The 16046-nt window shown below is 48.3% G+C and overlaps 1 protein-coding gene across 2 annotated transcripts in view; it reads left to right on the forward strand.

Moving 5' to 3' along the window:
- Window positions 1-2971: 2971 nt before the first annotated feature.
- Window positions 2972-16046, forward strand: part of LOC121331213 (SEC14-like protein 5) — a 37255-nt gene continuing 24180 nt past the window's right edge. The window contains exon 1 of one of the 2 annotated variants that reach the window (XM_041278449.1): window positions 2972-3156. The gene's annotated coding sequence lies outside the window, so the exon portion shown is untranslated. Of the gene's footprint in view, window positions 3157-5156; window positions 5297-16046 lie in introns of those variants that run through there. The other variant, XM_041278448.1, reaches the window with a different exon arrangement.

Genomic DNA, 16046 nt, shown 5'->3' on the forward strand with positions numbered 1-16046 from the left:
GCTGTAGGTCACATACCTTGAACACAACCTTGCCAAGACAGACAGCCTGCAAAGGAAAGAGCAGATAGAGGGAAACCAGACAGGAAAGTTTGAGGAGTTTTACAATGCAACACATACAGTGTAAATTGAGTGACTTCACAAGACCCTGGAGCGTAGCAAAGAGAAGAAGACTGGAAAGAAACGTATCTGCATTCAAACCCTGTGTAGATTGAGGCTACGATTCCATTCTCTCCCAGTATTTAACTTGTTTGCAGGTATTTTTCTGTGAATCACAAATACTTGGTGGTTTGGTCTCATTGCTGATGAAGGCTTCTCAACAATGGTATGTAGCGTAAAGCAGAAATATGTGTGTTATCAGAACAATGCTTATTTGGATATTCATTTTGTAAAGGAAAGGTATGAATGGAACTTGGATGTCTTGAGTTGCCTTTGTAACAGAGCTGAGCCCAATCCAGCGCCGCAAGCAAGCGTCTTAACCACAGTGCAAAACAGCTGGGCTTGTCTGCATTCGTGCTTGTAGAGCTATTCACCTCCTCTCATCTCTCTGACAGGAGACAGGACAGAATGTGCAATGGCAGCGTATCACACAACACTGTCTGTTACACCTTCAATGAGCCAACGGTAAGAACACTGTAAATACAAGACATGTTCCCCCCCCAGGTACTGACAACACAAGTTCTGTAAACCACTATAAATGACCCTTGAAATTGTATTTTGTTTTACACCGAGAGGATCTCTTGGTAAGTCACAGCTCATTTAAAAGGCCACTCTGAAAAATAACACCAGCATAAACATGAGTCAGTATTTCACGTGTCTCAAAGTGAAGGGCTTGGTAAATATATGTCTGTCGTATTAGGTTTCATGAGTTAGGGGTCAACAAACTGAAGTCAGCAGAATAAACTCTCAGGAATGTCATGATCAGTAACAAGCTGATTGGAAAGAAGAAACAATGGGGTGGTTTGCAAGGACCTGTTAATATACAGTTCAAGGGATTCAAACTGTAAAGAAATAAGTTCATTTGAGAGCTAAGTTGTTTCTTGGTAGTAAATTTCACATTTTGTTTTTCAATAATGGAATCTGCAGGTCTTTCTTTAATTAACTGAAAAAGACTAAAAGAGCACAATTTGTCATGTGCCAGTTTCATACTTGCAGGACTTGTGGTTTTCCATGTGTTTTTGTTACTCTTTTAAAATGCCTTTCCTCCCCCTCGCTCTTCTCCCCTGAAGACGCAGCGTTCTGGGGCTGGCCTCTGCAGAGGAGCTGTGTGTATAGCTAATGGTCAGTAACACCAACTCGGTAATAGTGTGAATCTGTGATGAGACTGGTTTCTACACGTTGTCATGACTACCATTCTTTTAGCTAGAGCTAGTCCAAGTCACCTGTTTGTAGAGCTATTGTGACACCTGTAACTAGCACGCCCCTACGAGATATGCATGAGGAATGCTGAAACCTGCCCTGCTTGCTCTCTGTACCCACTAGCCAGGCCTGCTGTGCTGTTCTGCAACCCAGAGAGCTGGGATGGGCAGCAGCACACATGAGTCATCCGGGGCTGTGGTGCGCAGCCCCTCCCTTACACTCGCAAGAATGCAGTCAATCCTGTCTTTTTTCCAAATTGGCCCTGGAAATGTGATGTCAAACACAATTGCACAACATGAAACGTATGGCAAAGCTTTGTGAAAATGTGGTCAACCATACAGCAAATACATAACACAGTGAGAAAGGTGTGCGAAACTGTGGTAGATTACAGAGCAAAACTTTTTTAAGGTTATTTACTGAAAATATTTACTATAGTGTGTGCACAGCTTTAAATCCAGCTAGCGAGAGCTTGCAGCTAAACCAGAGCCTCAAGCTTGGGAGGGTTACCTGAACTTATTATTGAGAACAGACTGTCCTTTTCACTGGTTTGATCAGCTTGGAACACTCTCTGTATCGCTCAGTGGTAGTCTGTCACATTTCTAACCCCTGTACTCTATTAGTATTCTGAAGCATTGTTTTATTTTCCTCACTGTTGAAACATGTCCTGTGGTGTGTTTCATAATCCAAATCCCTCCAGCCCTACTTGGCTCATTGCAGCCCTGTTTGTACACTGCCCTGCTCCAGCGTCTTCAGCTTCAGCACTGGCCATGTGCTGCAAATATGTAGGCAAAGCATGTCAATGAAATGTGTCGTGATCATCTTTCAAGCAGGTCACAGCATGAAGTGAGTATCAGAAGGTATACTGATGAGGAGCCACAGTGCCATTATTGAGTGGATACACAGTATACTGATAAACCACAGTGCCATTATTGAGTGGATACACAGAAGTTGTTGCCCTCCCAAGACTGTAAAACAAACATACAGTATATGCATTATGAAGTATTGTGTAGATAAGCAAAGTTAACATGGTACAAGTATACAAGGGGATATTAAACATTAGAAGCATTGTGTTAATCCTCTGTGTAGTTAGATTCCTTTTTGAAGATAGGTTCTGTTTTTAAATAAGCAGCAGTGGGTGTTTCTTTATGCCTGAGCGGAGATGAAGAAAGCAAGCCAATGCTAGTTAGAGGAGCAGTCCTCCCACGCTGTCCTCTCTCTCAACACGGACACAGCAGGCTTTACTTGCACACTCTGCACTGGCTGCACTGCTAATGATATTTCTATATCTCCCTCTATACCCCTATGTGCCAGTTGGACTGTATTCAGGTGTTTCTCAATGTATTCCAAAGGTCCTTGCTGCACTCCTGTGTGTGTCTCCAATGCTTGCGTCACTCCTCTGTGTGTCTGCCTGCAGCGAGAGCTCTGTGACTCATTGTCTTCAAATAGTTCCTACAGGTGCATTGCCAAAACTTTAAATAACAATCCCAATACATTAATCCTTGCTCATTAAAGTGATTAAGAACAGGTTATTTTACATTCAAGAAACAGCATTAAAAGGGCATGTTTGTACAGCATGCTAACAACAATCGCAGAGGACAGTGCTGCCCATCTTTAAGGAATATAATAACAATACCTGCACGGACTTACTTTGTCTGAATATTTGTAGCTTGATCTGGCATATCACTAAATTGTTTTGTTATATTTTCTGTTTAAATTAAAGTGACAATTTTGATTACCATATCAGGAGGTAAAAAAAAAAAAACCTTGCACACACCAAGGCTTTTCTGTGGATTAAAAAAGGTATGTTTTTGTTGGGAATAATAATCTATAATATTTTATATATATATATAATATATATATTATATCTATATATATATATATATATATATATATATATATATATATATATATATATATATATATATATTATATATATATATATTTATATAAAAGAAATAGATGGCTACAATTATTTATTTCAGCATTTTTTTTTTTTTTGCAAAACTCACACAATGCTAATTCAAAAGTATTCATACCATTTGATGCTATGATAGTATTGTCTGCAAGGTGCTAACATTTTTTTTATATATATTAGACTACCTTTTCATTAGCATTTTTTGAGTTTGGTAATTGTAGACATCTATTTCTTGTAACTTTTTTTCCCTCAACCACAAAAGTAAAATTTTTGCTACAAAAGATTTTTTCTTTAATTATTTTCTTTTGAGAAATTATACATTTCCATTGGGGTATGTAAACTTTTGACTACAGCTGTATATATTTGTAAAAGCAGCAGACTTGTAAGTTGATAAAATGCATATGATTAATGACTTTCCAGCAGATCATGTACACTTGATCATCTACAAAGTTAAAGGCCTTGCAGGCAAAGGGAGTATTCTGTGGTTTACACAAAGGGCTGGTTGTATCAGAAACTGGCATGGAAACTCCTGCCCTTCATTGCAAATTAAACCATTGTTCTGCCCCAGTTTGATTTAAACTATCAGGAAAGCTGTGTGGCAGTGCTGTCAGTGGAACGCTGTGTGGCAGTGCTGTCAGTGGAACGCTGTGTTGCGGTGTCGTCAGTGGAACGCTGTGTTGCGGTGTTGTCAGTGGAACGCTGTGTTGCGGTGTCGTCAGTGGAACGCTGTGTTGCAGTGTTGTCAGTGGAACGCTGTGTGGCAGTGCTGTCAGTGGAACACTGTGTGGCAGTGTTGTCAGTGGAATGCTGTGTTGCAGTGCTGTCAGTGGAACGCTGTGTTGCAGTGTTGTCAGTGGAATGTTGTGTTGCAGTGTCGTCAGTGGAATGCTGTGTTGCGGTGTTGTCAGTGGAACGCTGTGTTGCGGTGTTGTCAGTGGAACGCTGTGTTGCGGTGTTTTCATTGGAACGCTGTGTTGCTGTGTCATCAGTGGAACGTTGTGTTGCAGTGTCGTCAGTGGAATGTTGTGTTGCAGTGTTGTCAGTGGAATGCTGTGTTGCAGTGTTGTCAGTGGAATGTTGTGTTGCAGTGTTGTCAGTGGAATGCTGTGTTGCAGTGTTGTCAGTGGAATGTTGTGTTGCAGTGTTGTCAGTGGAATGTTGTGTTGCAGTGCTGTCAGTGGAACGCTGTGTTGCAGTGTTGTCAGTGGAATGTTGTGTTGCAGTGTTGTCAGTGGAATGTTGTGTTGCAGTGTCGTCAGTGGAATGTTGTGTTGCAGTGTTGTCAGTGGAATGTTGTGTTGCAGTGCTGTCAGTGGAACGCTGTGTTGCAGTGTTGTCAGTGGAATGTTGTGTTGCAGTGTCGTCAGTGGAATGTTGTGTATTTGACTGAAAGGTGACAGCATTGTCCCCTATAGCAGGGCTTCTCAACCCAGGTCCTGGGGACCCCCTGTCTGCTGGTTTTCATTCCAACTGAGCTGTCAGTTACTTAACTAGACCCTTTCTTCATTAAAGTCATACTTTGCTTAATTTGACTTTTTGTTATTGTTTTCAGCACATAAACAGTTACAGATTTCAAGTTAGATGTAACATTTTATAAGTAACTTCAACTCTGCAACTGTTTAAACAATTAAAAATTTATTAAGCAAATTATCAGTTGAAAACCAGCAGACACAGTAGGTCCCAGGACCGAGAACTACAGCTCTACACAGTCTTGTTTATCAATAACGACCACCAGGTGGCAGCATAACTAAAGGAACACATCAAAATACATTTTCTTCAAATGCAGTCCCAAACTAAGCCACCAGGTACAGTGAATCAAGGATTCGTGCACCGTGTGTTTGAGGCGCTCCAGACATTGACCCTGAATAGCAAAGCCTTTCCGACAGACCGTCGGCTTTTTGTGGCGGTGTTTTAAATTTCCGACTGTTTTTTTGTGTTCCGAGCAAAAATATAAAATGTCCAGGAAGGCTGAGAACAGTGGCACAACCGCACCCCCGTCGGTATGAGGAATGTCATGCAAACGAGGTGGGTACCTAATTAACATACTCCCTCCGTGCAAAATCAAAAGTGTTGAAGAGGTGGTTGAGTATTTAGATTTCTGCCTGAAATGGTTCCGCCTATTTCAAAGAGTTCTGAGGAGGTAGGAACATATTTCCAACAGACTCTGTGCTAAAATAAATTCCAGTATGCAGTAGCAGGTGACACTGAAGGTATACATATCCAGAAATGACGTAAAACCTGATATTTGCGTCATTAACATATAGGTTTCTCATTTAAATACAGAATCGTTATTCCGCCACCTATATGTAAATTGCACCCGTTCCACCTGTCAGAAAACAACGAAAAGTTGTTTCATTGTATGATGGAAACAACGTTGAGGATAAGAGTCGAGTTAAAACAGACTGAGAGCGAGTTTAGACTCTCGGTAGACACAATGGACATTAAGGGTCACTGCTGGCTGGCTGGACCTGTCTTTATCGAAGCACCTTAGTAAAAGTAACCAAACCAGCGTGCTTTGCTTCGGGTCTCAATACTCAATGAATTATCTGACCATACTAGATAAAATAACAATGAATGAAGGATAAGATGTGCAACAACAGACGGTCAGGACAGAATCACGTGTCTGACAGATTAGAAACGCAGCTTCAGCCTCATCGCCGGGTCCCAATCTCATCCTAATTAATTCGTTCTCTGATTCAGCGCAAGACGTCGCGAGATAATATTTACTTATATCCCTTTTTAGTGATTGAGGAATCACGGCTTTTATTTCCTGAGAGTTTTCCTGTAGTAATATTTTCTAAAACATCTGATTTTGGATCTGATGTCCTGTCTGAAACCTCACGGCAGGCAGCTTGAGCGCTTTGACAGACTCTCGCTCATTTACTGGTAAGATGCGCATGTCAGAGTCTTCTTAATTTCTGCGCATTCACTCAGCATCAGTGTGAATATTTAGCGCTGTACATCCTGCGAGCCGATAAGCTTTTACAAACTGTCTGCAACTTTGCCTCATTATCACCGCTCTTTTTATAAATAGTAGCGCGGCATGCATAGTAAGAAATAAACAGAAATCTCTTGCAGCTGATGCAGTTCAATTCATTTAAGTATTTACAGTATATTCTTTACACTGTAATGGTACACTGCTGTCGCACGTCTAAACTACACCCTCACACAATTAAAATAACCTTAATACAGTATGTGTTTAAATCTGTTGCTGAAGAATTCGGCGTCATTCTTAAACACATGGCTTTCCAGTTTACTCTGTAGAAAGGCATGTATCCTACTGAAGACAAAGACTTAATTATAAAGAAACATTATGTGTTGCCAAACGCTCAGTTAGCCAAAATAAAATAATATCTTCAATATATTACAATATATTTTTGTGAGTCAAGAAGACTCACAAAAAACAATCAATGCCGTGCGCATCTCCCAATTACTGAACGGCGACAGAACGAGCCGTGCCTGCGCTGTTGTTGAAAAATCCATACATTATTGCATCTTGTGACAGTGTGGCTGAGGTAGTTACAGCGCCACAAGTTCAATACTTGATCAGGTTGTCAGTGCTTGAGTTTTATTACTATGACCTCTTAACTTAATTTTTTTCATTTTCAAAAATAATTTTGTTGATAGGATAAAATGCCACAGTGGTGGGACTTGAAACCAAATGTTTTTCACAGAATTTGGAAGACTGGTACATAGGCGTTGTAAGCAGTACTTACATTTTAGCACCCACATCACCAAAAGAGTAAAGAGCTAGGGTGGACTTCGCATAAATCTCGTCAGTTACCCCTCCTCTGGCAAAAACACCTTCTACTGAAATGTAATTGCATTTGCGTTACAGTAAGACATTTCCTTCTGGAATAGATACATGACTTTTCCCGTTGTAATCATTGAGTGGCAGATTTTAAAGTTTTTTTCAGATGAGGCTGAATTCAATCTAAACTTGAAAGCGACCCTGAAATAGAATGCCGTGACTCAGTACTGCTAGTGCTAGTATCGCCTCTGTTATATAAAGAGGAACGACATCTTCAGGAAGGGTGGCAAGTATTAAAATTGAAGATCCTCATCTGTGGAAAAAATGGCATTATAGACATTGTTATAAAACTGGCTTCTGTTGCCTGCAGACATTGCTCTTCCAGGGGTACCATCACCATCCTCCCCCTAACCCTAACCCATCACCCACTCTCTGCATGATCCTCACCATCACCATCCTCCCCCTAACCCTAACCCATCACCTACTGTCTGCATCATCCTCACCATCAACATCCTCCCCCTAACCCTAACCCATAACCCACTGTCTGCATCATCCTCACCATCACCATCCTCCCCCTAACCCTAACCCATCACCCACTCTCTGCATCATCCTCACCATCACCATCCTCCCCTAACCCTAACCCATCACTCACTGTCTGCATCATCTTCACCATCACCATCCTCCCCCTAACCCTAACCCATCACCCACTCTCTGCATCATCCTCACCATCACCATCCTCCCCTAACCCTAACCCATCACCCACTGTCTGCATCATCCTCACCATCACCATCCTCCCCCTAACCCTAACCCATCACCCACTGTCTGCATCATCCTCACCATCACCATCCTCCCCCTAACCCTAACCCATCACCCACTGTCTGCATCATCCTCACCATCACCATCCTCCCCCTAACCCCCCATCACCCACTGTCTGCATCATCCTCACCATCACCATCCTCCCCCTAACCCTAACCCATCACCCACTGTCTGCATCATCCTCACCATCACCATCCTCCCCCTAACCCTAACCCATCACCCACTGTCTGCATCATCCTCACCATCACCATCCTCCCCCTAACCCTAACCCATCACCCACTGTCTGCATCATCCTCACCATCACCATCCTTCCCCTAACCCTAACCCATCACCCACTGTCTGCATCATCCTCACCATCACCATCCTCCCCCTAACCCTAACCCATCACCCAAATGAAAGCCCGGCAAAGTAGCCGAGCAGCTGTAATCCTTCGGTATGGAGGCGGATTGAGGATTGGGTAGTGAGTGACGACGTAGTATGGAGTGCGACAGTGCGATCAGCGAGAAGGGGATTGGCGTTGTTGGCCCGCATAACATCCTCACCATCACCATCCTCCCCCTAACCCTAACCCATCACCCACTGTCTGCATCATCCTCACCATCACCATCCTCCCCCTAACCCTAACCCATCACCCACTGTCTGCATCATCCTCACCATCACCATCCTCCCCCTAACCCTAACCCATCACCCACTGTCTGCATCATCCTCACCATCACCATCCTCCCCCTAACCCTAACCCATCACCCACTGTCTGCATCATCCTCACCATCACCATCCTCCCCCTAACCCTAACCCATCACCCACTGTCTGCATCATCCTCACCATCACCATCCTCCCCCTAACCCTAACCCATCACCCACTGTCTGCATCATCCTCACCATCACCATCCTCCCCCTAACCCTAACCCATCACCCACTGTCTGCATCATCCTCACCATCACCATCCTCCCCCTAACCCTAACCCATCACCCACTGTCTGCATCATCCTCACCATCACCATCCTCCCCCTAACCCTAACCCATCACCCACTGTCTGCATCATCCTCACCATCACCATCCTCCCCCTAACCCTAACCCATCACCCACTGTCTGCATCATCCTCACCATCACCATCCTCCCCCTAACCCTAACCCATCACCCACTGTCTGCATCATCCTCACCATCACCATCCTCCCCCTAACCCTAACCCATCACCCACTGTCTGCATCATCCTCACCATCACCATCCTCCCCCTAACCCTAACCCATCACCCACTGTCTGCATCATCCTCACCATCACCATCCTCCCCTAACCCTAACCCATCACCCACTGTCTGCATCATCCTCACCATCACCATCCTCCCCCTAACCCTAACCCATCACCCACTGTCTGCATCATCCTCACCATCACCATCCTCCCCCTAACCCTAACCCATCACCCACTGTCTGCATCATCCTCACCATCACCATCCTCCCCCTAACCCTAACCCATCACCCACTGTCTGCATCATCCTCACCATCACCATCCTCCCCCTAACCCTAACCCATCACCCACTGTCTGCATCATCCTCACCATCACCATCCTCCCCCTAACCCTAACCCATCACCCACTGTCTGCATCATCCTCACCATCACCATCCTCCCCCTAACCCTAACCCATCACCCACTGTCTGCATCATCCTCACCATCACCATCCTCCCCCTAACCCTAACCCATCACCCACTGTCTGCATCATCCTCACCATCACCATCCTCCCCTAACCCTAACCCATCACCCACTGTCTGCATCATCCTCACCATCACCATCCTCCCCCTAACCCTAACCCATCACCCACTGTCTGCATCATCCTCACCATCACCATCCTCCCCCTAACCCTAACCCATCACCCACTGTCTGCATCATCCTCACCATCACCATCCTGCCCCTAACCCTAACCCATCACCCACTGTCTGCATCATCCTCACCATCACCATCCTCCCCCTAACCCTAACCCCTCACCCACTGTCTGCATCCTCACTCACCATGCATCATCCCCTAACCCTAACCCATCACCCACTGTCTGCATCATCCTCACCATCACCATCCTCCCCTAACCCTAACCCATCACCCACTGTCTGCATCATCCTCACCATCACCATCCTCCCCCTAACCCTAACCCATCACCCACTGTCTGCATCATCCTCACCATCACCATCCTGCCCCTAACCCTAACCCATCACCCACTGTCTGCATCATCCTCACCATCACCATCCTCCCCTAACCCTAACCCATCACCCACTGTCTGCATCATCCTCACCATCACCATCCTCCCCCTAACCCTAACCCATCACCCACTGTCTGCATCATCCTCACCATCACCATCCTCCCCTAACCCTAACCCATCACCCACTGTCTGCATCATCCTCACCATCACCATCCTGCCCCTAACCCTAACCCATCACCCACTGTCTGCATCATCCTCACCATCACCATCCTCCCCCTAACCCTAACCCATCACCCACTGTCTGCATCATCCTCACCATCACCATCCTCCCCCTAACCCTAACCCATCACCCACTGTCTGCATCATCCTCACCATCACCATCCTGCCCCTAACCCTAACCCATCACCCACTGTCTGCATCATCCTCACCATCACCATCCTCCCCTAACCCTAACCCATCACCCACTGTCTGCATCATCCTCACCATCACCATCCTCCCCTAACCCTAACCCATCACCCACTGTCTGCATCATCCTCACCATCACCATCCTCCCCTAACCCTAACCCATCACCCACTGTCTGCATCATCCTCACCATCACCATCCTCCCCTAACCCTAACCCATCACCCACTGTCTGCATCATCCTCACCATCACCATCCTCCCCCTAACCCTAACCCATCACCCACTGTCTGCATCATCCTCACCATCACCATCCTCCCCCTAACCCTAACCCATCACCCACTGTCTGCATCATCCTCACCATCACCATCCTCCCCTAACCCTAACCCATCACCCACTGTCTGCATCATCCTCACCATCACCATCCTCCCCCATAACCCTACCCATCACCCACTGTCTGCATCATCCTCACCATCACCATCCTTCCCCTAACCCTAACCCATCACCCACTGTCTGCATCATCCTCACCATCACCATCCTCCCCTAACCCTAACCCATCACCCACTGTGTGCATCATCCTCACCATCACCATCCTTCCCCTAACCCTAACCCATCACCCACTGTCTGCATCATCCTCACCATCACCATCCTCCCCCTAACCCTAACCCATCACCCACTGTCTGCATCATCCTCACCATCACCATCCTCCCCCTAACCCTAACCCATCACCCACTGTCTGCATCATCCTCACCATCACCATCCTCCCCTAACCCTAACCCATCACCCACTGTCTGCATCATCCTCACCATCACCATCCTCCCCCTAACCCTAACCCATCACCCACTGTCTGCATCATCCTCACCATCACCATCCTCCCCTAACCCTAACCCATCACCCACTGTGTGCATCATCCTCACCATCACCATCCTTCCCCTAACCCTAACCCATCACCCACTGTCTGCATTATCCTCACCATCACCATCCTCCCCTAACCCTAACCCATCACCCACTGTCTGCATCATCCTCACCATCACCATCCTGCCCCTAACCCTAACCCATCACCCACTGTCTGCATCATCCTCACCATCACCATCCTCCCCCTAACCCTAACCCATCACCCACTGTCTGCATCATCCTCACCATCACCATCCTCCCCTAACCCTAACCCATCACCCACTGTCTGCATCATCCTCACCATCACCATCCTCCCCTAACCCTAACCCATCACCCACTGTCTGCATCATCCTCACCATCACCATCCTCCCCCTAACCCTAACCCATCACCCACTGTCTGCATCATCCTCACCATCACCATCCTCCCCCTAACCCTAACCCATCACCCACTGTCTGCATCATCCTCACCATCACCATCCTCCCCCTAACCCTAACCCATCACCCACTGTCTGCATCATCCTCACCATCACCATCCTAACCCTAACCCTAACCCATCACCCACTGTCTGCATCATCCTCACCATCACCATCCTCCCCCTAACCCTAACCCATCACCCACTGTCTGCATCATCCTCACCATCACCATCCTCCCCCTAACCCTAACCCATCACCCACTGTCTGCATCATCCTCACCATCACCATCCTCCCCCTAACCCTAACCCATCACCCACTGTCTGCATCATCCTCACCATCACCATCCTCCCCCTAACCCTAACCCATCACCCACTGTCTGCATCATCCTCACCATCACCATCCTCCCCCTAACCCTAACCCATCACCCACTGTCTGCATCATCCTCACCATCACCATCCTCCCCCTAACCCTAACCCATCACCCACTGTCTGCATCATCCTCACCATCACCATCCTCCCCCTAACCCTAACCCATCACCCACTGTCTGCATCATCCTCACCATCACCATCCTCCCCCTAACCCATCACCATCATCCTCACCATCACCATCCTTCCCCTATCCCATCCCCACTGTCTGCATCATCCTCACCATCGCCATCCTCCCCCTAACCCTAACCCATCACCCACTGTCTGCATCATCCTCACCATCACCATCCTCCCCCTAACCCTAACCCATCACCCACTGTCTGCATCATCCTCACCATCACCATCCTCCCCTAACCCTAACCCATCACCCACTGTCTGCATCATCCTCACCATCACCATCCTCCCCTAACCCTAACCCATCACCCACTGTCTGCATCATCCTCACCATCACCATCCTCCCCCTAACCCTAACCCATCACCCACTGTCTGCATCATCCTCACCATCACCATCCTCCCCCTAACCCTAACCCATCACCCACTGTCTGCATCATCCTCACCATCACCATCCTCCCCTAACCCTAACCCATCACCCACTGTCTGCATCATCCTCACCATCACCATCCTCCCCCACTGTGTGCATCAACCCTAACCCATCACCCACTGTCTGCATCATCCTCACCATCACCATCCTCCCCCTAACCCTAACCCATCACCCACTGTCTGCATCATCCTCACCATCACCATCCTCCCCTCACCATCACCATCTGTCTGCCCCCTAACCCTCCCCTAACCCATCACCCACTCTCTGCATCATCCTCACCATCACCATCCTCCCCCTAACCCTAACCCATCACCCACTGTCTGCATCATCCTCACCATCACCATCCTCCCCCTAACCCTAACCCATCACCCACTGTCTGCATCATCCTCACCATCACCATCCTCCCCCTAACCCTAACCCATCACCCACTGTCTGCATCATCCTCACCATCACCATCCTCCCCCTAACCCTAACCCATCACCCACTGTCTGCATCATCCTCACCATCACCATCCTCCCCTAACCCTAACCCATCACCCACTGTCTGCATCATCCTCACCATCACCATCCTCCCCTAACCCTAACCCATCACCCACTGTCTGCATCATCCTCACCATCACCATCCTTCCCCTAACCCTAACCCATCACCCACTGTCTGCATCATCCTCACCATCACCATCCTCCCCTAACCCTAACCCATCACCCACTGTCTGCATCATCCTCACCATCACCATCCTCCCCCTAACCCTAACCCATCACCCACTGTCTGCATCATCCTCACCATCACCATCCTCCCCTAACCCTAACCCATCACCCACTGTCTGCATCATCCTCACCATCACCATCCTTCCCCTAACCCTAACCCATCACCCACTGTCTGCATCATCCTCACCATCACCATCCTCCCCTAACCCTAACCCATCACCCACTGTCTGCATCATCCTCACCATCACCATCCTCCCCCTAACCCTAACCCATCACCCACTGTCTGCATCATCCTCACCATCACCATCCTGCCCCTAACCCTAACCCATCACCCACTGTCTGCATCATCCTCACCATCACCATCCTCCCCTAACCCTAACCCATCACCCACTGTCTGCATCATCCTCACCATCACCATCCTCCCCTAACCCTAACCCATCACCCACTGTCTGCATCATCCTCACCATCACCATCCTCCCCTAACCCTAACCCATCACCCACTGTCTGCATCATCCTCACCATCACCATCCTCCCCTAACCCTAACCCATCACCCACTGTCTGCATCATCCTCACCATCACCATCCTCCCCCTAACCCTAACCCATCACCCACTGTCTGCATCATCCTCACCAACACCATCCTCCCCTAACCCTAACCCAACACCCACTGTCTGCATCATCCTCACCATCACCATCCTCCCCTAACCCTAACCCATCACCCACTGTCTGCATCATCCTCACCATCACCATCCTCCCCTAACCCTAACCCATCACCCACTGTCTGCATCATCCTCACCATCACCATCCTCCCCCTAACCCTAACCCATCACCCACTGTCTGCATCATCCTCACCATCACCATCCTCCCCTAACCCTAACCCATCACCCACTGTCTGCATCATCCTCACCATCACCATCCTCCCCTAACCCTAACCCATCACGCACTGTGTGCATCATCCTCACCATCACCATCCTTCCCCTAACCCTAACCCATCACCCACTGTCTGCATTATCCTCACCATCACCATCCTCCCCTAACCCTAACCCATCACCCACTGTCTGCATCATCCTCACCATCACCATCCTAACCCTAACCCATCACCCACTGTCTGCATCATCCTCACCATCACCATCCTCCCCTAACCCTAACCCATCACCCACTGTCTGCATCATCCTCACCATCACCATCCTCCCCCTAACCCTAACCCATCACCCACTGTCTGCATCATCCTCACCATCACCATCCTCCCCCTAACCCTAACCCATCACCCACTGTCTGCATCATCCTCACCATCACCATCCTCCCCCTAACCCTAACCCATCACCCACTGTCTGCATCATCCTCACCATCACCATCCTCCCCCTAACCCTAACCCATCACCCACTGTCTGCATCATCCTCACCATCACCATCCTCCCCCTAACCCTAACCCATCACCCACTGTCTGCATCATCCTCACCATCACCATCCTCCCCCTAACCCTAACCCATCACCCACTGTCTGCATCATCCTCACCATCACCATCCTCCCCTAACCCTAACCCATCACCCACTGTCTGCATCATCCTCACCATCACCATCCTCCCCCTAACCCTAACCCATCACCCACTGTCTGCATCATCCTCACCATCACCATCCTCCCCCTAACCCTAACCCATCACCCACTGTCTGCATCATCCTCACCATCACCATCCTCCCCCTAACCCTAACCCATCACCCACTGTCTGCATCATCCTCACCATCACCATCCTGCCCCTAACCCTAACCCATCACCCACTGTCTGCATCATCCTCACCATCACCATCCTCCCCTAACCCTAACCCATCACCCACTGTCTGCATCATCCTCACCATCACCATCCTCCCCTAACCCTAACCCATCACCCACTGTCTGCATCATCCTCACCATCACCATCCTGCCCCTAACCCTAACCCATCACCCACTGTCTGCATCATCCTCACCATCACCATCCTCCCCTAACCCTAACCCATCACCCACTGTCTGCATCATCCTCACCATCACCATCCTCCCCCTAACCCTAACCCATCACCCACTGTCTGCATCATCCTCACCATCACCATCCTCCCCTAACCCTAACCCATCACCCACTGTCTGCATCATCCTCACCATCACCATCCTCCCCTAACCCTAACCCATCACCCACTGTCTGCATCATCCTCACCATCACCATCCTCCCCCTAACCCTAACCCATCACCCACTGTCTGCATCATCCTCACCATCACCATCCTCCCCCTAACCCTAACCCATCACCCACTGTCTGCATCATCCTCACCATCACCATCCTCCCCCTAACCCTAACCCATCACCCACTGTCTGCATCATCCTCACCATCACCATCCTCCCCCTAACCCTAACCCATCACCCACTGTCTGCATCATCCTCACCATCACCATCCTCCCCCTAACCCTAACCCATCACCCACTGTCTGCATCATCCTCACCATCACCATCCTCCCCCTAACCCTAACCCATCACCCACTGTCTGCATCATCCTCACCATCACCATCCTCCCCCTAACCCTAACCCATCACCCACTGTCTGCATCATCCTCACCATCACCATCCTCCCCTAACCCTAACCCATCACCCACTGTCTGCATCATCCTCACCATCACCATCCTCCCCCTAACCCTAAC

Source organism: Polyodon spathula, chromosome 18, assembly GCF_017654505.1.
Source record: "Polyodon spathula isolate WHYD16114869_AA chromosome 18, ASM1765450v1, whole genome shotgun sequence".
Taxonomy (NCBI): domain Eukaryota; kingdom Metazoa; phylum Chordata; class Actinopteri; order Acipenseriformes; family Polyodontidae; genus Polyodon; species Polyodon spathula.